Here is a 19193-nt window from a genome sequence, read left to right as displayed (position 1 = left end):
AAAGGAGGTTTTAGTTTATTTTTTTTATTTTCCTTTTGGAATTAAGCCGTGCTGTCTCCCCCAATATCCATGTTCATGAAGTTCAATTTTTAAATGACTGTCAAAAACTCTTGAATATGAAGCAAGCTTTTTATTTTAATCCAAGCAGGTGACTTGGTGATAGACCACAGCAAATGCATTCGCAAGCGCACAGACTTGTATACACATAAGGAAGCAGTAAGGGAAAAGGAGGAAAGAAAATTAAAACTGTGAAGTACTTAAAGATATTGGCATTAATGTGAATTTGAGTTCCAATGAATGTTTGCAGCTAGCTAGTAGCAGTTCTGCTGGTGGATTGCCCTTGAAGGTACAGCAATAGAATTATTTTATGTGGCGCATTAGTTTACTTTGCAGGTGATGCAAAGGATTCTCACCAGAAATAAAATGTTTGAGGACCTTTGAACAGCTGATGTATAATTTTACTAATTAAAACTCTAGCGTTGTGATAAAACTCCCCCTATACACAAACATACAGACACAGACAGAATAAGAAAAATGGTGTTATGGATGGAGGGGAAAAGAAAGGGAAGATAGTACAATAGCCCATCTCCATTGAGTTCACTGAGATGGTGTTTCTCCTTGCCAGGACTTGCTGTTCTTCAATCACTCTTCTCTAGGTTGCAGGAGGAACTGATTCACAAATTATAAAGTCTCTGACTTATTGGCTAAAAGCAACACTTTACAGCTAATGGTGATGAAAAATAAACTGGCTTTCCTCAAGCTTCATGTGTTTTGTACTGTAGAGACACACTACCTGCCCTTCAAGAGGTCTGAAGACTCCTGGCAGTGTCGTTCACACCCACAAGCTGTTCAGCTCCCCAGGAGCCAATCACACATTTGTTTGCAGACAGGTGGCCTTTGTCATCCACAGCTGGTCACAACTCCACAAACCACTCAGCTACTTGTTGCAGGCCAAATCTCATTTTGTACACACCCTGTGGGACTAGCCAGTCTGCAACCATCTTGCTCACTGAACAAAGCAGCAATACAAATACGACTTGTGCTTTAGTGCTGCAATCCCTTCACAATTTTTGGTTTTAACACTGTCATTTTCCTATTTCAGTCTACAGTCAAAAATATACAAAAATTAGAAGATAATGCTTTTATGCTTTTTTTAGCCTACTATGAACATTCAGTTGACATTAATGCATTTTCCCCTCCCTCTGTTTAGAGGGTAATAAATATGGTAATAATCTGGGAGATTCTGGAGTGATTTTGCTGTGTGAGGCTCTGAAGAATCCAGACTGTAAAATAGAGAGACTGGGGTAAGTACCAGAGCGAGAGACTGTTGACAATAACTGGATATCTGACATTGTTTATTATCATCATCAGGAATAGTGTTATCTATAGTGTTAATACTATGGGTATCTGCAATAGTATTAATATCAAACAGAGGTGGTGAAAATGGGCATGAGGCAGAGTGGAAAAAAGGCAATATCGTATTTGTTGGTTGTAGGAACACTTAATATTTTGATCCAATGCTGTAACATGCCATTGCATCTGCATCAAATTCCAGTCGCAGATGCGGGAAAGTTGAATTGAATTATTTTACATCTGACTTTTTCATTTTTAATTAATGATCAACTGTGGAAAAAAGTTAATGGGCTGAACCTTACTTTCTTTTGGCTTAGTGTCAGTTTTATCCTAGGAATGACCAGCATCCCTGGTGCATCTTTATAAGGTGCTTGCACATGCAGACAAGCGGTGTCAGTGTCCTGGACATAGCAGATTGGGGGAATTTGGGACCCTGCTTTACTGATAGGTGACTAGAGGTCCTGCTGAATGGGGTTGTGCAGAAAACGGCCATTCTCTTCCGCCAGAACTAACAGAGTAGGCCACAACACCAGACCCAGCCAGCCTGGTCTGAGGATGCCACCTGGATCAGTATGGAGTCAGCCATCTTGAGGAATGACCTGTACTGTAGGAGGAAGGACAATGATACAATCTACTCTCTGCTCCTCATACTCTCTCTGTCTCTGCTACTGCACGTTCCTCTCACCCATTCTAGTACTCACTGTTGCATGCACCATCTTCCCTCACTCGATGTTACTCACCCAATCTTACCCCCACAGCATTGACCCTGCATAGTCTCTGTGCTGCCTACTCAGAAAACCTCACCATGTTTTCCCCACCATCACTACCGGTAACAGCTGTGCCACCCACTTCCCTTTCCATTAATCCTTTCCCTTCTCTAATTTCAGGAGAAAATCACCTACAATAAGGCAGAGTCAAGACAGGTGGTGGGCTGCCCAGTATTCAGCTCTTTGCCCTTATACGGAGAGGAACCTAACTCTGACCATCCCAAGGCAACTGGCTGATCGTGTCCCAGCTCCAACTGGTATTGAAGGCTGCCCTTCAGTGTCCTTTGACTGTATACTGTTGAGACACAATTTTCCTTATTTTACTTCTGCTCAAAATGACATGGCAGTACTGTAAGCTTGGTATCTTTGGCTAAAGGGGCAAAGTGCAACAAGACAAAGCAGGGATGCTGTGAACATCCAGATAGCACGCAGTCACTTTGAGCCTAAGAGGTAGTCTGGTCCAATCCATCAGCTCAGTGCCTGTCACTGAGCACAAAGTATCTCTGCAGCAGCATTGCAATGATAATCTCTGGTGCACTTTGAGATGCAGTTTGAAAGGGCATGAGCAGATTGTTAATGGATTAGAGCTGTGCCATGTTGAGGCAGTTAATTAGGCTGACAACAAGGAATGATCTCCCTTAATAGGCATTTTATCACTCTGTAACAAGAATGTCTTTTTGACACCCAGAAAATTCAACACTTTAGATGTCAAGATAACCCTCACCAGACTTTGCATGTGAGTTTCACAGGTTTCTTGCTGTGGTCTACATTGTTCAGGGCCCTATAAGATTCTGTTTATTGCTGTGACCTTTATTCAGAACTGGTAAAAGCTAGAGATGTAACTGACTTTAAGCAAATATTGAGTGAGGGTAGGGCCAATCAGGGATAGTGGAGGGAACTTGTGCGTGGAGTCGGAGGAGGTAGGGGAGCCCCTTAATGAATACTTTGCTTCAGTATTCACCAGTGAGAGGGACCTTGACATTTGTGAGGACAGTATGAAACAGGCTGATATGCTCGAACACGTCGATGTTAGGAAGGAGGACGTGCTAGAAATTTTTAAAAACATGAGAATAAAGGAGTCCCCTGGGCCGGACAGGATATACCCAAGGTTTCTACGGGAAGTGAGGGAAGAGATTGCTGCCCCTTTGGCAATGATCTTTGCATCCTCACTGTCCACTGGAGTAGTATCAGATGATTGGAGGGTGGCAAATGTTATTCCCTTGTTCAAGAAAGGGAATATGGATAGTGGGAATGACAGACCAGTCAGCCTGTCTTTTGTAGTGGGCAAATTATTGGAGAGGATTCTGAGTTTTTTTATGATTTGGAAAAGCACAGTTTGATTAGAAATAGTCAGCATGGCTTTGAGAGGGGCAGCTCATGCCTCACAAGCCTTATTGAATTCTTTGAGGATGTGACAAAACACATTGAAGAAGGTAGAGCAGTGGATATGGGTGTATATGGATTTTAGCAAGGCACTTGATAAGGTTCCCCATGGTAAGCTCATTCAGAAAGTAAGGAGGCATGGGATTCAGGGAGAATTGGCTGTCCAATAGAAAACAGAGGGTGGTAGTAGATTGAAAGCATTCAGCTTGGAGCTCGGTGACCAGTGGTGTTCCACAGGGATCTGTTCTGGGACCTCTGCTCTTTGTGATCTTTACAGATAACTTGGATGAGGAAGTGGAAAGGTGGGTTAGTAAGTTTGCTGATGACACGAAGGTTGGTGGAGTTGTGGATAGTGTAGAGGGCTGTTGTAGGTTGCATTGGGACATTGACAGGGTGCAGAGCTGGGCAAAGAAGTGACAGTCAAATTCAACCCACAAAAGTGAGAAGTGATTCATTTTGGAAGGTTGAATTTGAATGCAGAATACAGGGCTAATGGCAGGATTCTTGGCAGTGTGAAGAACAGAGGGATCTTGGGGTCCACGTCCATAATCCCTCAAAGTTGCTACTCAAGTTGATAGGGTTGTTAGGAAGGCATATGGTGTGTTGGCTTTCATTGGTGGGGGAATTGAGTTTAACAGCTGCAAAGTTTTGCTGCAGCTTGAGAAAACCCTGGTTAGACCACACTTGGAATATTGTGTTCAGTTCTGGTCGCCTCATTGTGGGAAGGATGTGGACTTTAGAGAGGGTGTAGAGGAGATTTACCAGGATACTTCCTGGACTGGAGGGCAGGTCTTCTGAGGAAGGGTTGAGGGAGCTAGAGCTTTTTTCATTGGAGCAAAGAAGGATGAGAGGTGACTTGATAGAGGTGAACAAGATGATGAGAGGCATGGATAGAGTGGATAGCCAGAGACTTTTTCCCAGGGTAGAAATGACTACTACGAGGAGGCATAATTTTAAGTTGATTGGAGGAAGGTGTAGGGGAGATGTCAGAGGTAGGTTCTTTGCACACAGAGTGGTGGGTGTGTGGATTGTGCTGCCGGCGGTGGTCGTGGAGTCAGATACATTAGAGACATTTAAGCGATTCTTGGATAGGCACATGGGTGATAGTAAAATGTAGGGTAGTTTGATCTTAGAGTAGGATAATAGGTCAGCACAACAATGCGGGCTGAAGGGCCTGTACTGTTCATGTTCTAACATTTGCGCCGCATACATACCAGGCAATGACCTGGTATGACTCCAATAAGAGACAGTCTAACCACTACCTCTGATGTTCCCTGGTGTTACCATCACTGAATTCCTCACTATCAATCTCCTTAGGGCTACCATTGTCCAAAACCTCAACTGGATTCACCACTTGAGCATAATGCTTACAAGCACAGGTCAGAGGCATGGAACACAGTGGTGAATAACTCACCTGACTCCCCAAAGCCAGTCCACCATCTACAAGAACAAGCCAGGAGTGTGATAGAATACATTTGCCTGGATGGGTGCAGTGCCAACAGATCTTGAGCTTGACTGCATCCAAGATAGAGCAATCGGCTTGACTGGCACTGCATGCAGAAATGTCCACTCCCGCTACCACTAACAGTCAGTAGAAGTAGTGTGTATTATCTCAAAGATGCAACGCTGAAATTCACCAAAGTTCCTGAGACAGCACCTTCCAAACCCACGATCACTTCCATCTTGAAGGACAAGTGCAGCAGAAACACATGAACATTACCACCTACAAGTTCCCTTACAGGCCTCTCTGACTTGGAAATCTATTGCCATTCCTTCACTGTGACTGGGTCAGAATCCTGGAATTCCCTCACTAACAGCATTGTCGGTTGACCTACAACAAATGGACTGCAGCGGTTCAAGAAGGCAGCTCTCCACCACCTCTCAAGGGCAGTTAGAGATGGACAATAAATGCTGACCAGCCAGCGACGTCCAGTCCCATGAATGAATCAGAAGAAAATGTACTTTGTCATGGAGAAGGAGGACAAAGTGTAGTAGAATGTGAGTAATAGAAGGCAAAGAAGTGAAATAACAAAATACAGAAGGTGCAAAACAGAAATGGGATAAAATATCGGAAGACCTGAAGACATGAGTCTGAACTTTCAGCGATGTAGAGATGGGCTGAGGGCTGGGATTTGTCAAAACTGGCTGCAATGGTGGTTCAGGGAAAGCCCAAAGTTTTCACTGTGGAAGAGGGTATTACTGGAGGTGGCTTGGCTGACAGGAGATCATGATCGAACCCAGTAGGAAGGTATTTAACCCTCTTAAATAGGCAATGAACTGATTTCACAAGCTTTTTGCCTCCATTATGAGGAGGATGCAGGTATACAACTGAGCCTAGAATCTAAGTGTAAGGTCAATCTTGGAACTGGCAGCCATTGTGACAGTAACATGATTTAGTGACACTGGCTGCACACAGCAGTAACAGTTTGTCACAAAGGCCAATTGCCCATCACAGTGTGCCACTGAGTGTCCTGTCTGGCTTGGCATTAATATTGGCTGATTCCAAACATTGTCTCAATCCGTGCAGCTACTTGCACAGCTTTCTCGCAGATTCAACTTTCTTTTTTTTTTGTCTTGTGGATTCCAGTTCCTTGCTTCCAGCCACAACATCCCCAGCAATCGCATCACCCTGCTGTCATTAACTCAGATGGAGTTAATCTGTTTCATCTACTGAGTGTTGTCCTGAGTTCCATTTAAGATACTTTGGCAGCAGATCTGTCCATCTCTGTACTGTCTTCCACATGACTTTAGCTAATGCTCTCTTTAATGTCCTATTCATTCACTACCATTCCTAAGATCTGCAGAAACTTCAAAAGAACTTGGGAGCAGAAGTGAGCCACTTGGTCCCTCCAGACTGTCCTGCCATTAATCAGATTGTGGCTGATCTGCCCCAGTGACAGTTTGAGATATCTTTTATGCTAGCCCCTCGTATCTCTTAACACCCCGATATTTCAAACCTACTGAGTTCCTCTTTAGATACTAGAATTCCAAACATTTGACTATTCACTGGGAAAATAAATTGTTCTGCATTTCAATTTTTAATAAATGTTCCCTTATTCTGTAACTCTGTCCCCTAGCTTGAAATTCCCCCAGTAGTTGAAATATCCTCTCAGCATCTACTGTCAGTTCCCCACTCCCAAAATGTTGTACATTTCAATAAGATTTCCCCTCATTCTTTCAAGATGAAACAAGAAAAGCATAGTCTGTTTTGCCATCCTTGATCAGTCAGTACCTTCATCCCACAAATCAGCCTAATGAACCTCTTCTGAACTCTCTCCAATGCTGATATCTCCTTTCTTAAATACAGGGTACAAAAACTGTATGCAGTACTCTAGGTGCAGGCCCTCAACAATGCCCTGTATAGTTGTTATCAGACATCCCTACTTTAAACTCCATCGCCTCACCCCCGCCCCCCAGCAATAAAGACCAAAATTGCATTTGCTTTCTGAATTACTTGTTGCTTCTCAATCACTCCTTATTCCGTAAAATCTCATGATCTGAATTCATCTGTAATTGTATTCCCCATTGAGGGGATTACCTCTTCTACCATTACATGAGTGATAGCTGTGGGTTAACTGTATCATGTGGGTGAAGCCTCTTTGACATTGTAAATAGGTCAATAACAATCAAACAATAAATCTTTCCCTGGCTCGGTAGGGAATCCTGAGGAATATGTTTGTAACTGCTCCCAGTGCTTCTTTGGTCGGGGCTGATACAATAAGGGGATTTGATCGGTGTTCCTAGGTTATACTGAGCACATACCATACATTGACTGTTTTGCTACGTCTCTTCCCATTCCTTCCCATGGCAAAAACCTGCCCTTGCACCTCAACATGGCTTCCTTTCCATGGTGTGTATTTCTGTGTTATGCTGAAGTTATGCTGAATGCAATGTGGTGCTGCCACCTTTCCCTTCTTCACTAGACTTGTCGGTGTGTTTTTGCCATTCCTTTTTTTTCGCCCTTCCTTTTCTTCTTTATCTCTGCTTAAAACTACTGTTTATACTTTCTCAAACCTGTTTGCTGCTGTTACTTGTTGCTGTGGGCCTGTTGCGGCTGTTCGCTTTGTGCCTGATTTGTTTGTCAGTTTTCTAACCAGGTAAAGTCTGTTCCCCTCTGTGCTTTAATCTTTATGGCTGTAGCCTCTCCTGGTCCTCTGGCAAATTCTTCTAAATCCTTAATTACTGTCTTGTGCTCTAGATAGATCTCTCCAAAGTGCTGTACCCCCTCCTCCTGCCACCGTACAATCATGTAACTACCCAAAGGAATACTTACTGTCTGTAGCCTGTTGACTGTGGTAGCACAATGCGTAATAATCAGTACCCAACATTTCGATTTGTTTTCAAGGTGTTGTTTCCTCTGTCCTCCACACATGAAGATGTGATGGTTACTGTGGATCTTTGGTATTGCTACTTTCAGATTACTTCACTCTAAAACAGAAGTTATTCCTAATTCTTAATTACTGGCACTTAAATGCTGTATCCAACTTGCTGATTTTACTTATCCTTATTATAGTTCCCAAGTGATTAATTGTTCCAGCCCAAACCTTATCTCTTATATACTTGTCTTATCTGCACTTACCTTCATTATAATCTGTATGAATTCCGAAATAAAATACTCAAATGAATTGCACTCTGATACATTATTCCTAGTTCTCAAAAAGTAGCATATTTGCTGTTTCTATCATCTCTTCTAATTGAGGCATTTTCTGACTGCCATTCTGTCTTATTCATGAATCTTAGGGAATTCTTACCATCCCGTAAAGTATTCTTAAAACAGCAATCAAATATTTGATGTTCCAGTCACTAACGTCACTTGAATGTTCCTTCTTTACACTTGGGAATGGTGGGTTTCCTAAAGCAACTTATTAATTCGTGTAGGTATTTCACGTTTCAGAATGTTTCCAAATTGAAATAACTAACAGATTCCCTTTAATGCAATTTCTTTCTACCTAACCTGCACTGTCTCTGCGGAGAGTATACCAGACTCACCTTCCAACCTAACCTACACATCTCTGTACACTATGGAGCAATTTTGCACGGCCAATCCACCTTGCTTGCACATCTTTGGACTGTGGGAGGAAACCGGAGCACCCTGAAGAAACGCACGCAGACATGGGAAGAACGAAAACTAACAGTTGCCCGAGGTTGGAATCGAACCTGGGTCCCTGGCGCTGAGGCAGCAGTGCTAACCACTGCACGCATTCTGGGAATGGAGAACATGGGGCAATGTCTTGCTTCAAACATTAGCCAATACACCAGGTCTTAGTTTCCCTCCAAGCATCAACTAACTCTTTTTTGTTTGTTTTAAAATTCTCCATCCGATTTCTCTCTAGACAGCCATTATTTCACCTGCCCGTGCCGTCTTAGTTTCCTGAGCTATTTTTATGCACGTGCAAGGAGAGCTAGTCTTATCACTGTGTAAAACCAATTCCGCAGGATTGTAGACACCTACAAGATTTATACAAGATATTAAACATTACATGTTGCAGTTCTCATTTCATCATCCATGTGTGTTATGTAATCTTCTGTTTTCCCCAGTGTACACAGTCACTGTCTATATTTTGCCCAAGGCATGTGCTATCCTGCTTACAGTGCAGCTCCCACTAACCTAGCCTGTGGTTGTTACTTGTGGTTCCCACTTGTGTTGACTATTACTGACGATATGATTGAAAATTTAACTCTTAGCTAGCTACAACTCCTTCAGATGGGAAAGGAACACAGAAAAGTGGACACAGAGGCACATAACGACCCTTTTGTGCACAGACTATGCTACCCACTAAAACTGGTTTACCATCCGAACTTGCTGCCTGTATCAGAGCAGCTGCGTTGCTGCAGGCAGTACCTCCCCAAGGAGGCCATTATTGAGCAGCAAGATATAATGGAGGATAAATGGAGCCCTATAGGATGCTGAATGCCAGTTGGCATTAACAGTCACTGGCACTGAATATCTGTACCTCAGGTTGATTCCAAGGATCTTGAGATGCTGTAGTAACCCCCAGTCTGTGGATCTTCATGACATCAATGCTATCTTTAAGCGTACTGGCCAATACATGTGCCTTGGCACCGATTCAGTCAGTCAGGCTGCAGGCCTCAGGGCCTTCATTAGATTACCACAGGTGCCAGGTGATTTTATTTTTCCCTTTTATTCACTTATGGGATGGGGGTGTTGCTAACTGGACCAGCACTTACTGCATGTGTCTAGTTGCACTTGAGAAGATGGTAGTAAGCTTACGCCATGAACCACTGCAGTCCATGTGCTATAGATGGACCCACAATGCTGTACTGGAGGGAATTCCAAGATTTTGGCCCAGCAATGCTGCAGGAACAGTGATGTATTTCCACGTCAAGATGGTGAGTGACTTGATGGAGAACTTGCGGTTGCTGGTGTTCCCAAATATCTGAAGCCCTGTCCTTCTAAATGGAAGTCGTCATGGGTTTGGAAGGCACTCTATAAGTATCTATGGCAAATTCCTGCAGTGTGTCTTGTCAATAGTACACACTGTCGGAGGGAGGAAAGTATCAACAAATTTAATTAACTCATTATAATAAATTATATAAATTAATAAAGTAATTAACTAAGTAGAAATGGCTGGATAGGTAATGTGTTGTAGCTCTATGATGCAGGAGCTAGCTGATCCCATTGTGAACTGCAGTGACCACATCTGCAGCAAGTGTTGATTGCTCGAACTTTGGCTCAAAGTTAATGAGCTGGAATCTGAGCTTCAAACACTGCGGCACATCCAGGAGGGGGAGAAGTACCTGGGCACTTTAGTTTCAGGAGCAGTCACACCTGGTAGATTAAGTAATTCAAATTTGGTCAGTGGCCAGGGACAGCAGGGTGTGACTGTAAGCGAGGCAGCTAGAGGGATCCTGCAGTCAGGAACAGGAGAGCCTCAGCTCTTGACCTTGTCCAACAGGTACAAGGTACTTGCTCCCTGTATGGATGAGGAAAAGGGCTGCAGGGAGGATGAGCCAACTGACCACTGCACCGTGGTAGAGGAGGCCATTCAAGAGGAGGGAGCAAAAAGACAGGTGGTAGTTGTAGGGGATACTATAATTAGGGGGATGGATAGTATCCTTTGTAAGTAGGATCGAGAGTCCCATATGGTGTTGCCTGCCTGGTGCCAGGGAAAGGGGCATCTCTGACCAGCTTGGAGCAGAAGGGGGAGAATCCAGTTGTTGTGGTCCACACCGGAACAAAAAACATAGACAAGACTAGGAAAGAGGACCTGCTCTGAGATTATCAGGAGCTAGGAACCAAATTAAAGAACAAGTCCTCAAGGGTTATAATCTCCGGATTACTGCCCGAGCCACGTGCTAATTGGCATAGGGACATAAGAATAAGGGAAGTAAACACGTGGCTAAAAGAGTGGTGCGGGAAAGAGGAGTTCCTTTTCATGGGGCACTGGCATCAGTATTGGAACAAGAGGGATCTGTACCGTTGGGACGGTCTGCACCTGAATCGAGCTGGGACCAATGTTCTAGTGAAAAGGGTAAATAGGCTGGTCGACAGTACTTTAAACTAGAAAGCTGGGGGGGGGAGGGAATGGTGAAACTTGCCCCAGTGAGAAACAAAGCAGCAGGTTAACATCTGTAGTGGTGGATTCAACTAAGTGGAACAATATGAAAGAAATGACGGGGAAGGAGAATTCAGGAGAGGTTATTAACATCTCCAGCACAGACACAAATAGGACAGAGTGTTTGGAAAAAGCTAGCAATCAAATACTGGAAAAATGAATGAAAATGAGAAAGGGAAGGTTAATACAGGACTGAAGGTGTTATATCTGAATGCACACAGTATAAGGAATAAAGTAAATGAGCTTGTGGCACAGATTGAAATTGGCAGGTATGATGTGGTAGGCACCATGGAGACGTGGCTGCAAGGGGATCAGGATTGGGAACTGAATATTCAAGGATATACATCCTATCGAAAAGATAAACAGGTGGGCCAAGGGAGTAGGGTTGCCTTATTAGTGAGAAATGAAATTAAATCAATAGGATGAAACGAAGTAGGGTCAGATGGTGTAGAATCTGTGTGGGTAGAATTGAGGAACCACAAAGGTTAAAAAAAAAACCATAGTTGGGGTTGTGTACAGGCTTCCAAACAGTAGTTAGGAGCTGGGATGCATGATACACCAGGAGATAGAAAAGGTGTGTAAGAAAGGCAAAGTCACAGTGATCATGGGGGATTTCAATATGCAGGTGGACTGGGAAAATCATGTTGGTAGTGGATTGCAAGGAAAGGAGTGTGTGGAATGTCTATGAGATGGCTTTTTGGAGCAGCTCATGGTGGAGCCCACAAGGGAACAGGCAATACCGGATTTAGTGTTGTGCAATGAGACAGACTTGATAAGGGAGCTTAAGGTAAAGGAACCCTTAGGAGGCAGTGATCATTAAGTGGTAGAATTTACTCTGCAATTTGAGAGGGAGAAGATAGAATCAGAGGTAACGGTATTACTGCTGAATAAAGGTGACTACAAAGGTATGAGGGAGGATCTAGGAAGAATTGAGTAGAAGAGGAGCCTAGCAGGAAAGACAGGTGGAACAGCAATGGCAGGAATTTCTGGGAGAAATTCAGGAGACGCAGCAAAAATTCATCCCCTAGGAAAAAGAAGCATGGTACAGGGAGGGTGAGGCAACCATGGCTGACTAAGGAAGTCAGGGATAAAACAAAAGAAAGCATATAATGTGGCGAACGGCAATGGGAAACCAGAGGTCTAAGAAGCTTACAAAGACCAACAGAAGGCAACAAAAAAAAAATAAGGAGAGAGAAGATTAAATATGAGGGTAAGCTAGCCAGTAATATAAATGAAGACTGTAAGAGTTTCTTTAAAATATAAAGGGCAAAATAGAGACAAAAGTGAATATTGGACCACTGGAAAATGACAGTGGAGAGATAGTAGTGGGGAACAAGGAAATGGCTGAAGAACTGAATAATTACTTCGCGTCAGTCTTCATGGTGGAAGACACAAGTAATATCCCAAAAATTCAAGAGTCTGGGCAGAACTGAGTATGGTGGCCATCACCAAGGAAAAGGTGCTAGTAAAACTGATTGGCCTGAAGGTGGATAAATCATCTGGACCAGATGGACTCCACCCCAGAATTCTAAAGGAGATTTCTGAAGAGATAGTGGAAGCGTTAGTGGCGATCTTTCAGGAATCGCTAGTCAGGGAGTGTCCCAGAGGACTGGAAAATCACTACCGTGACACCCCTGTTTAAGAAGGGAGTAAGGCAAAAGATGGAAAACTACAGTCCGATTAGCCTAACCTCGGTCATGGGTAAGATTTTGGAGTCCATTGTAAGTGATGAGATTTCTGAATATTTGGAAATGTATGGTAAAGTAGGGCAAAGTCAGCACGGTTTCATCAAGGGGAGGTCATGCCTGACAAATCTGCTAGAATTCTTTGAGGAAATAACAAGCAAAGTAGACCAAGGAGAGCCAATGGATGTTATCTACCTGGACTTCAAGAAGGCCTTTGATAAGGCGCCTCACAGGAGGCTGCTGAGTAAGATAAGGGCCCATGGTGTTAGAGGCAAGGTGCTAGCTTGGATAGAAGATTTGCTGTCTGGCAGAAAGCAGAGAGTGGGGATAAAGGGGTCTTTCTCAGGATGGCAGGCGGTGACAAGTGGTGTTCCGCAAGGGTCAGTGTGACCACAACTTTTCACTTTACACATTAGTGATCTAGATGAAGGAACTGTGGGCGTTCTGGCTAAGTTTGCAGACAATACAAAGATAGGTGGAGGGACAGGTAGTATTGAGGAGGCGGGGAGGCTGCAGAAGGATTTGGATAGGTCAGGAGAGTGGGCAAAGAAGTGGCAGATGGAGTACAGCATGGGAAAGTGTGAGGTCATGCACTTTGATAAGAAGAATAAAAGCATGGACTATTTTCTAAATGGGGAGAAAATTCAGAAGTCTGAAGTGCAAAGAGACTTGGGAGTTCTAGTCCAGGATTCTCTCAAGGTAAACTTGCAGGTTGAGTCAGTAGTCAGGAAGGCAAATGCAATGTTGCCATTTATTTTGAAAGGACTTGAATATAAAAGCAGGGATTTACTACTGAGGCTTTATAAGACTCTGGTCAGGCCATGTTTGGAATATTGCGTGCAGTTTTGGGCCCCATATCTCAGGAAGGATATTCTGGCCCTGGAGCGGGTTCAGAGGAGGTTCACTAGAATGGTCCCAGGAATGGAAAGCTTAACATATGAGGAACATTTGAGGACTTTGGGACTATACTCATTGGAGTTTAGAAGGATGAGGGGGGGATCTAACTGAAACTTACAGAATACTGAATGGCCTGGACAGAATGGACGTTGGGAAGATGCTTCCATTGGTAGGAGAGACTAGGACCCGAGGGCACAGCCTTAGAGTAAAGGGAAGACCCTTTAGGACAGAGATAAGGAGAAACTTCTTCAGCCAGAGAGTGATGAATCTATGGAATTCACTGCCACAGAAGGCTGTGGAGGCCAGGTCATTGAGTACATTTAAGACTGAGATAGATAGGTTCTTGATTTCAAGAGTTATGGGGAGAAAGCGGGAGAATGGGGTTGAAGAATTTATCAGCCATGATTGAATGGCTGAGCAGACCTGATGAGCCGAATGGCCTAATTTCTGCTCCTATGTCTTATGGTCTTATGCTGCTATTATGTGTTGGTAGGGGAGGGAGTACATGTTTGTGGATATGGTGCCATTTCAAGTGGGTTGCTTTGTCCTAGATGGTGTTAAGTTTCTTTTGTTGTTGGAGCTGCACCCATCCAGGCAAGTATGGCGTATTCTATCACACTCTTGACTTGTGCCTTGGTGGAAAGGCTTTGGGAGTCAGGAGGTGAGTTGTTTGCAGTAGTATTTGTAGCCTGTGACTCTCTTGTAGCCACTGTGTATTTATATGGTGAACCCTGTGGATTTCTGGTCAATGGCAACTCTCAGGGTGTTAGTGTGAAACCACTGAATGTAGGCAGTGGGTATATAGTTTTTGTTTTATTAGAGATGGACATTGCTTGGCATTTGTCTTGTGTGATTATTACTTGTCACTTGTTAGCCCAATCCTGGATATTGTCCAGGTCTTGCTGATTTTGGACATGGACTGCTTCAGTACATGAGGAGTTGCTAAAGGTGCTGAACACTGTGAATCCTTTGGCAAATGTCCCCACTTAGTGTAGAGGGACGGTCATTGAAGCAGCTACAGATGGTCGGGCCAAGGACACTCCCCTGAGGCACTCCTGCAGAGATGATAGCAACCACATCAATCTTCCTGTGTGCTCGATATGGCTCCAATCAGCAGAGATTCCCATTGATTTCAGTTTTTTGTTCAAGCTCCGCAATGCCACACTCAGTTAAACACTGCCTTGATGATGAGGGCAGTCACTCTTACCTCACCTCCTGGAATTCAGCTTTTTATTCTCCATGTTTGAACCAAGGCTGTAATGAGGCCAGGAGCTGAGTGGCCCTGGTGGAACCCAAACTGGGCATCACTGAGCAGGTTATTGCTGAGCAGTTGCTCATTCTAGTGGTGTCAGCAATCGTGCTATCACTGTTGATGAAATCTTCTATCACTTTACTGAAGATTGAGAATTGACTGGGGTGATATTTACCTGGCTGGATTTGTCGTGCTTTTTACATACAGGACATGTGCCGCACCATGTGAAAAACTGCCCAATTTTGTAGCTGTACTCGAATAGTTTGGTGAGGTGTGGCAGAATCTGGAGCACAAGTCTTCACAGTTGTTGGCATGTTGTCAGGGCCTGTAGCCTTTCCTGTGTGTCATTGTCGGATGGACACGTGCATGCAGTCAAATCTTCCACAGACCGTACGGCAGCCTTCATCAGCAGGAAGGACTTCCACTCTCAAAACAACTGATCTGTGACTGCCACAAACAAATCCTTCATAACTCTGCAAGCCCCCATGATACCCATTGCAGCAATCCTGGATGCTTGACATTTTCAGGCTCTCTCTTCCATTTAAGGTTTGCACTTGATGACCAGAGATGATAGTTTATAGAACATAGAACATAGAACATAGAACATAGAACATAGAACATTACAGCGCAGTACAGGCCCTTCGACTCGATGTTGCGCCGACCTGTGAAACCAATCTGAAGCCCATCTAACCTAAACTATTCCATTATCATCCATATGTTTATAGAACATAGAGTTTAATAGAACTGTCACTGAACTAGTAGTCCAAAGCATGTCGATGATTAACAAGGCTGAGACAGGAGGGTGATGGAATGCTGCTTACTTGTCTGGATCAGGGCATTTCCAACAACACTTGCAGCTCAACCTCATCCAGGGAACAAAGGAATCCACTCACTCCATCACCAATGCACCTTGCAAGCTGTGTGAAATGCATAGAATTTGCACTGCTGTAACTCTTGAGCATTTCTTCCAACTGGGACATCAATATCTAGCAACACCTTTTACACCCTAGAAGAACAAAGGAAGCAACGCATGAAGGCAGCACCATCTGCAAGTCCGTCCAAGCTACACACCAGCCTGACCTGGAACCATCTTGCTGTTCCTTTTGTTGTCACCGAGATCAAAATCCTAGCATTACCTTCCAATTAGCATTGCAGATGTACCTACACCAGATGGACAGCAACTAGCTAACATACTGGAGGGCAATTAGGATGGACAACAAATGCTGGCTTTGCCAGAAACACACAGAAGAAGCTATACTTGCTGAAGGGTACTTGAGCCAATGTGCAAATGTGTAGAAAACACTGGAGAGAGACACCTGGCAAAAGGCCTGTGTATTGGTGGTGTGCTGTGGTCTGTGTAACCTGGAACTTCAGTAAGAGAGGTTTTGAACAATGAGGAAAGGCCTGAGTTCTATCCCTTCTTGAACAATCAAAAGCTGGAGTCGATGTTAATCAGAGACTACATAATGAGCCCCAAGGACCAGCTCTTTGTTAGTTGCCAATGATCCCTGGCTGCTTCCCCCCAGAGCTGCTGTTTGAAAGTGCTGTTGGCTGCCTTTAAAAATGGTTCCAGCATTGCCTGAACCGGGACATCCTCTGCCCACACTGAATGGGCATCTCGCGCCTACCTGCCAGCCGTTAATTGTCCGGCTCTGACAATATTGCATTCATGACTCTGGGCCTAACCCGTCCATGTGGCCACATCACCTGATTCCAGTCCTGTTTCCAGGATTTCATAGCTTCTGGTAATATCATGGTCCTTATCTCCTACACTAGCAACAACTCTATCCCTGCTCCACTGGTTTATCCCATTATCCTTTCTACCAACTTGGGGCAAGAACGAGGATGCAGAGGTTCTGTTTTGCACCCATTCCCTTTTGTCCATTTAATCACTCCTGTGCTTCCATTTTATTCTTTCAATCCCTCTGGGTCACTCCTCTTTCTTTTGTCATAGATCATAGAGATGTACAACATGGAACCAGACCCTTCAGTCCAACTCGGCCATGCCGAGCAGATATCCTATATAAATCTAGTCCTATTTGCCAGCATTTGGTCCATATGTCTAAACCCTTTCTGTTGATATACCTGTCCAGATGCCTTTTAAATGTTGTAATTGTACGAGCTTCCACCAATTCCTCTGGCAGCTCATTCCATACACACACCACCCTCTGCATCAAAATATTGCCCCTTAGGTCCCTTTTAAATCTTTTCCCTCTCACTTTAAACCTATGTCCTCTAGTTTTGGACTCCCCCAACCCAGCGAAAAGACCATGCCTATTTACCCTATCCATGCCCCTCATGATTTTATAAACCTCTAAAAGTTCATCCCTCCGCCTCCGCCCCAGGGGAGAATAGCCCCAGCCTATTCAGTCTCTTTGTACAGCTCAAACCCTCCAACCCTGTCAACATCTTCGTAATCTTTTCTGAACTCTTTCAAGTTTCCTGACATCCCAAATTTGATTCCAACCTTCAGGCAGATTAGCCATACTAAATTACCTGCTGTGTTCAGGGAAGTGTAGGTTAGGTGCATTAGCCACAGACAATGCAGGGATAGAATAGGGGATGGGTTTGGGTGGGATGCTCTTCAGAAGGTCGGTGCGGACTTATTGGGCTAAGTGGTCTGTTTCCATACTGTCGGGAATTCTATGAATATCCTTCCTATAGTGGGGAAACCAGAATTGCATGCAGTATTCCGAAGTGGCTGAGCCAATGTCCTGTACAACCGCAACATGATCTCTCAACTCCTATACTCAATGCTCTGACCTATAAAGGCAAGCATGCCAAATGCTACCTTCGCTGTGAACCTGCACTCTAAAGTCTCTCTATTCAGCAACACTCCCCAGGACCTTACCATTAAGTGTTTATATCCTGCCCTGATTTGCCCTTCCAAAATACAGCACCTCACATTTTACCCAATTTAAATTCCATCTGCCATCTTTGTTACTAAACCCTTCCAATTGCTGTTTTTTCTTCCAGTTTTGATGAAAGCACATTAGTCATTAATTTTACAGGATCAGTGCATCTTTTCTTCTAAATCAAATCTTGACTTTACACTGTACACTGTTATTGTCATTAAGAATGTTGTGGATTTACCCTCATTTCTCATTTTACTCTTGCTGATTCACAGATTGGGTGATAACAGTCTCTCAGATTCTTGTGCTGAGGAGCTTGTCGCTGCTCTCAGTACAAAGCAGTCGTTGATGTATTTGGGTCTGATGTCGAACTCCTTCACAGACCAATCTGCCCCCTTTCTCCGCTGCCTCATACAGACCTGCAAGAGTCTACAGGAGATTGTGTGAGTATTCATGTTAATTTTTAATATAATAAGGTAGGATTCATTAAATTTTAGGCTTAATATTTATTTAAATATAAATTCTAGTTTCCTATAATTTACAATATTGTTAATTTTTTCCTGATTTACTTTTTCACATTTCAGATTACAATCCTATCAGTTCAGTTCAGGTGTGAGAAATCAACTGAAATCACTGCAGTCACTGAGATGCAACCTGACTGTGGACATATGAACACTTCAATTTCTATCCCCACCTCTCTGTGTATGAACAATTTGACCTGATTTCCTCTCTCTCCCTCTTTTAGCGGCCATGCTCCAGGTTGAAATGGCTGTTGCTTAGTCTCCAGCTCAACCTGATTGAGGTTAGGGGCTCAACCACAGGGTCAGGAGGCTCAGGGGCCCGGCCCCACAGCATGGGGTCTGTAGGATATCCAGGTCTCAATGCTCCCCAATGGGAAATACACAACCAGGAAGGAACTACCGTGGGGATCATAGAACGTACAACATAGAACATAGAACAGTACAGTATAGTACAGGCCCTTTGGCCCACAATGTTGTGCTGACCTATTATCCTACTTGCATACCCCACGTTTTACTATCCTCCATGTGCCTATCCAAGAGTCGCTTAAAAGTCTCTAAAGTATCTGACTCCACTACCTCTGCCAGCAGCGCATTCCACACACCCACCACTCTGTGTGTAAAGAACCTACCTCTGACATCTCCCCTATACCTTCCTCCAATCACCTTAAAATTATGCTCCCTCGTAATAGTCATTTCTACCCTGGGAAAAAGTCTCTGGCTATCCACTCTATCTATGCCTCTCATCACCTTGTAAACCTCTATCAAGTCACCTCTCATCCTTCTTTGCTCCAATGAAAAAAGCCCTAGCTCCCTCAACCTTTCCTCATAAGACCTGCCCTCCAGTCCAGGCAGCATCCTGGTAAATCTCCTCTGCACCCTCTCTAAAGCTTCCACATCTTTCCTATA

At 43.9% G+C, this 19193-nt stretch overlaps 1 pseudogene; it reads left to right on the top strand.

The window, feature by feature from the left end:
• LOC109933297 overlaps nucleotides 1-18438 on the top strand; it is a 97408-nt pseudogene extending 78970 nt beyond the window's left edge.
• Nucleotides 18439-19193: the final 755 nt, after the last annotated feature.

This window comes from Rhincodon typus, chromosome 48 (genome assembly GCF_021869965.1).
Source record: "Rhincodon typus isolate 14 chromosome 48, sRhiTyp1.1, whole genome shotgun sequence".
NCBI lineage: Eukaryota > Metazoa > Chordata > Chondrichthyes > Orectolobiformes > Rhincodontidae > Rhincodon > Rhincodon typus.
Note: the sequence above shows the minus strand (reverse complement) of the source record. Positions and strands in the feature narration are given on the sequence as shown.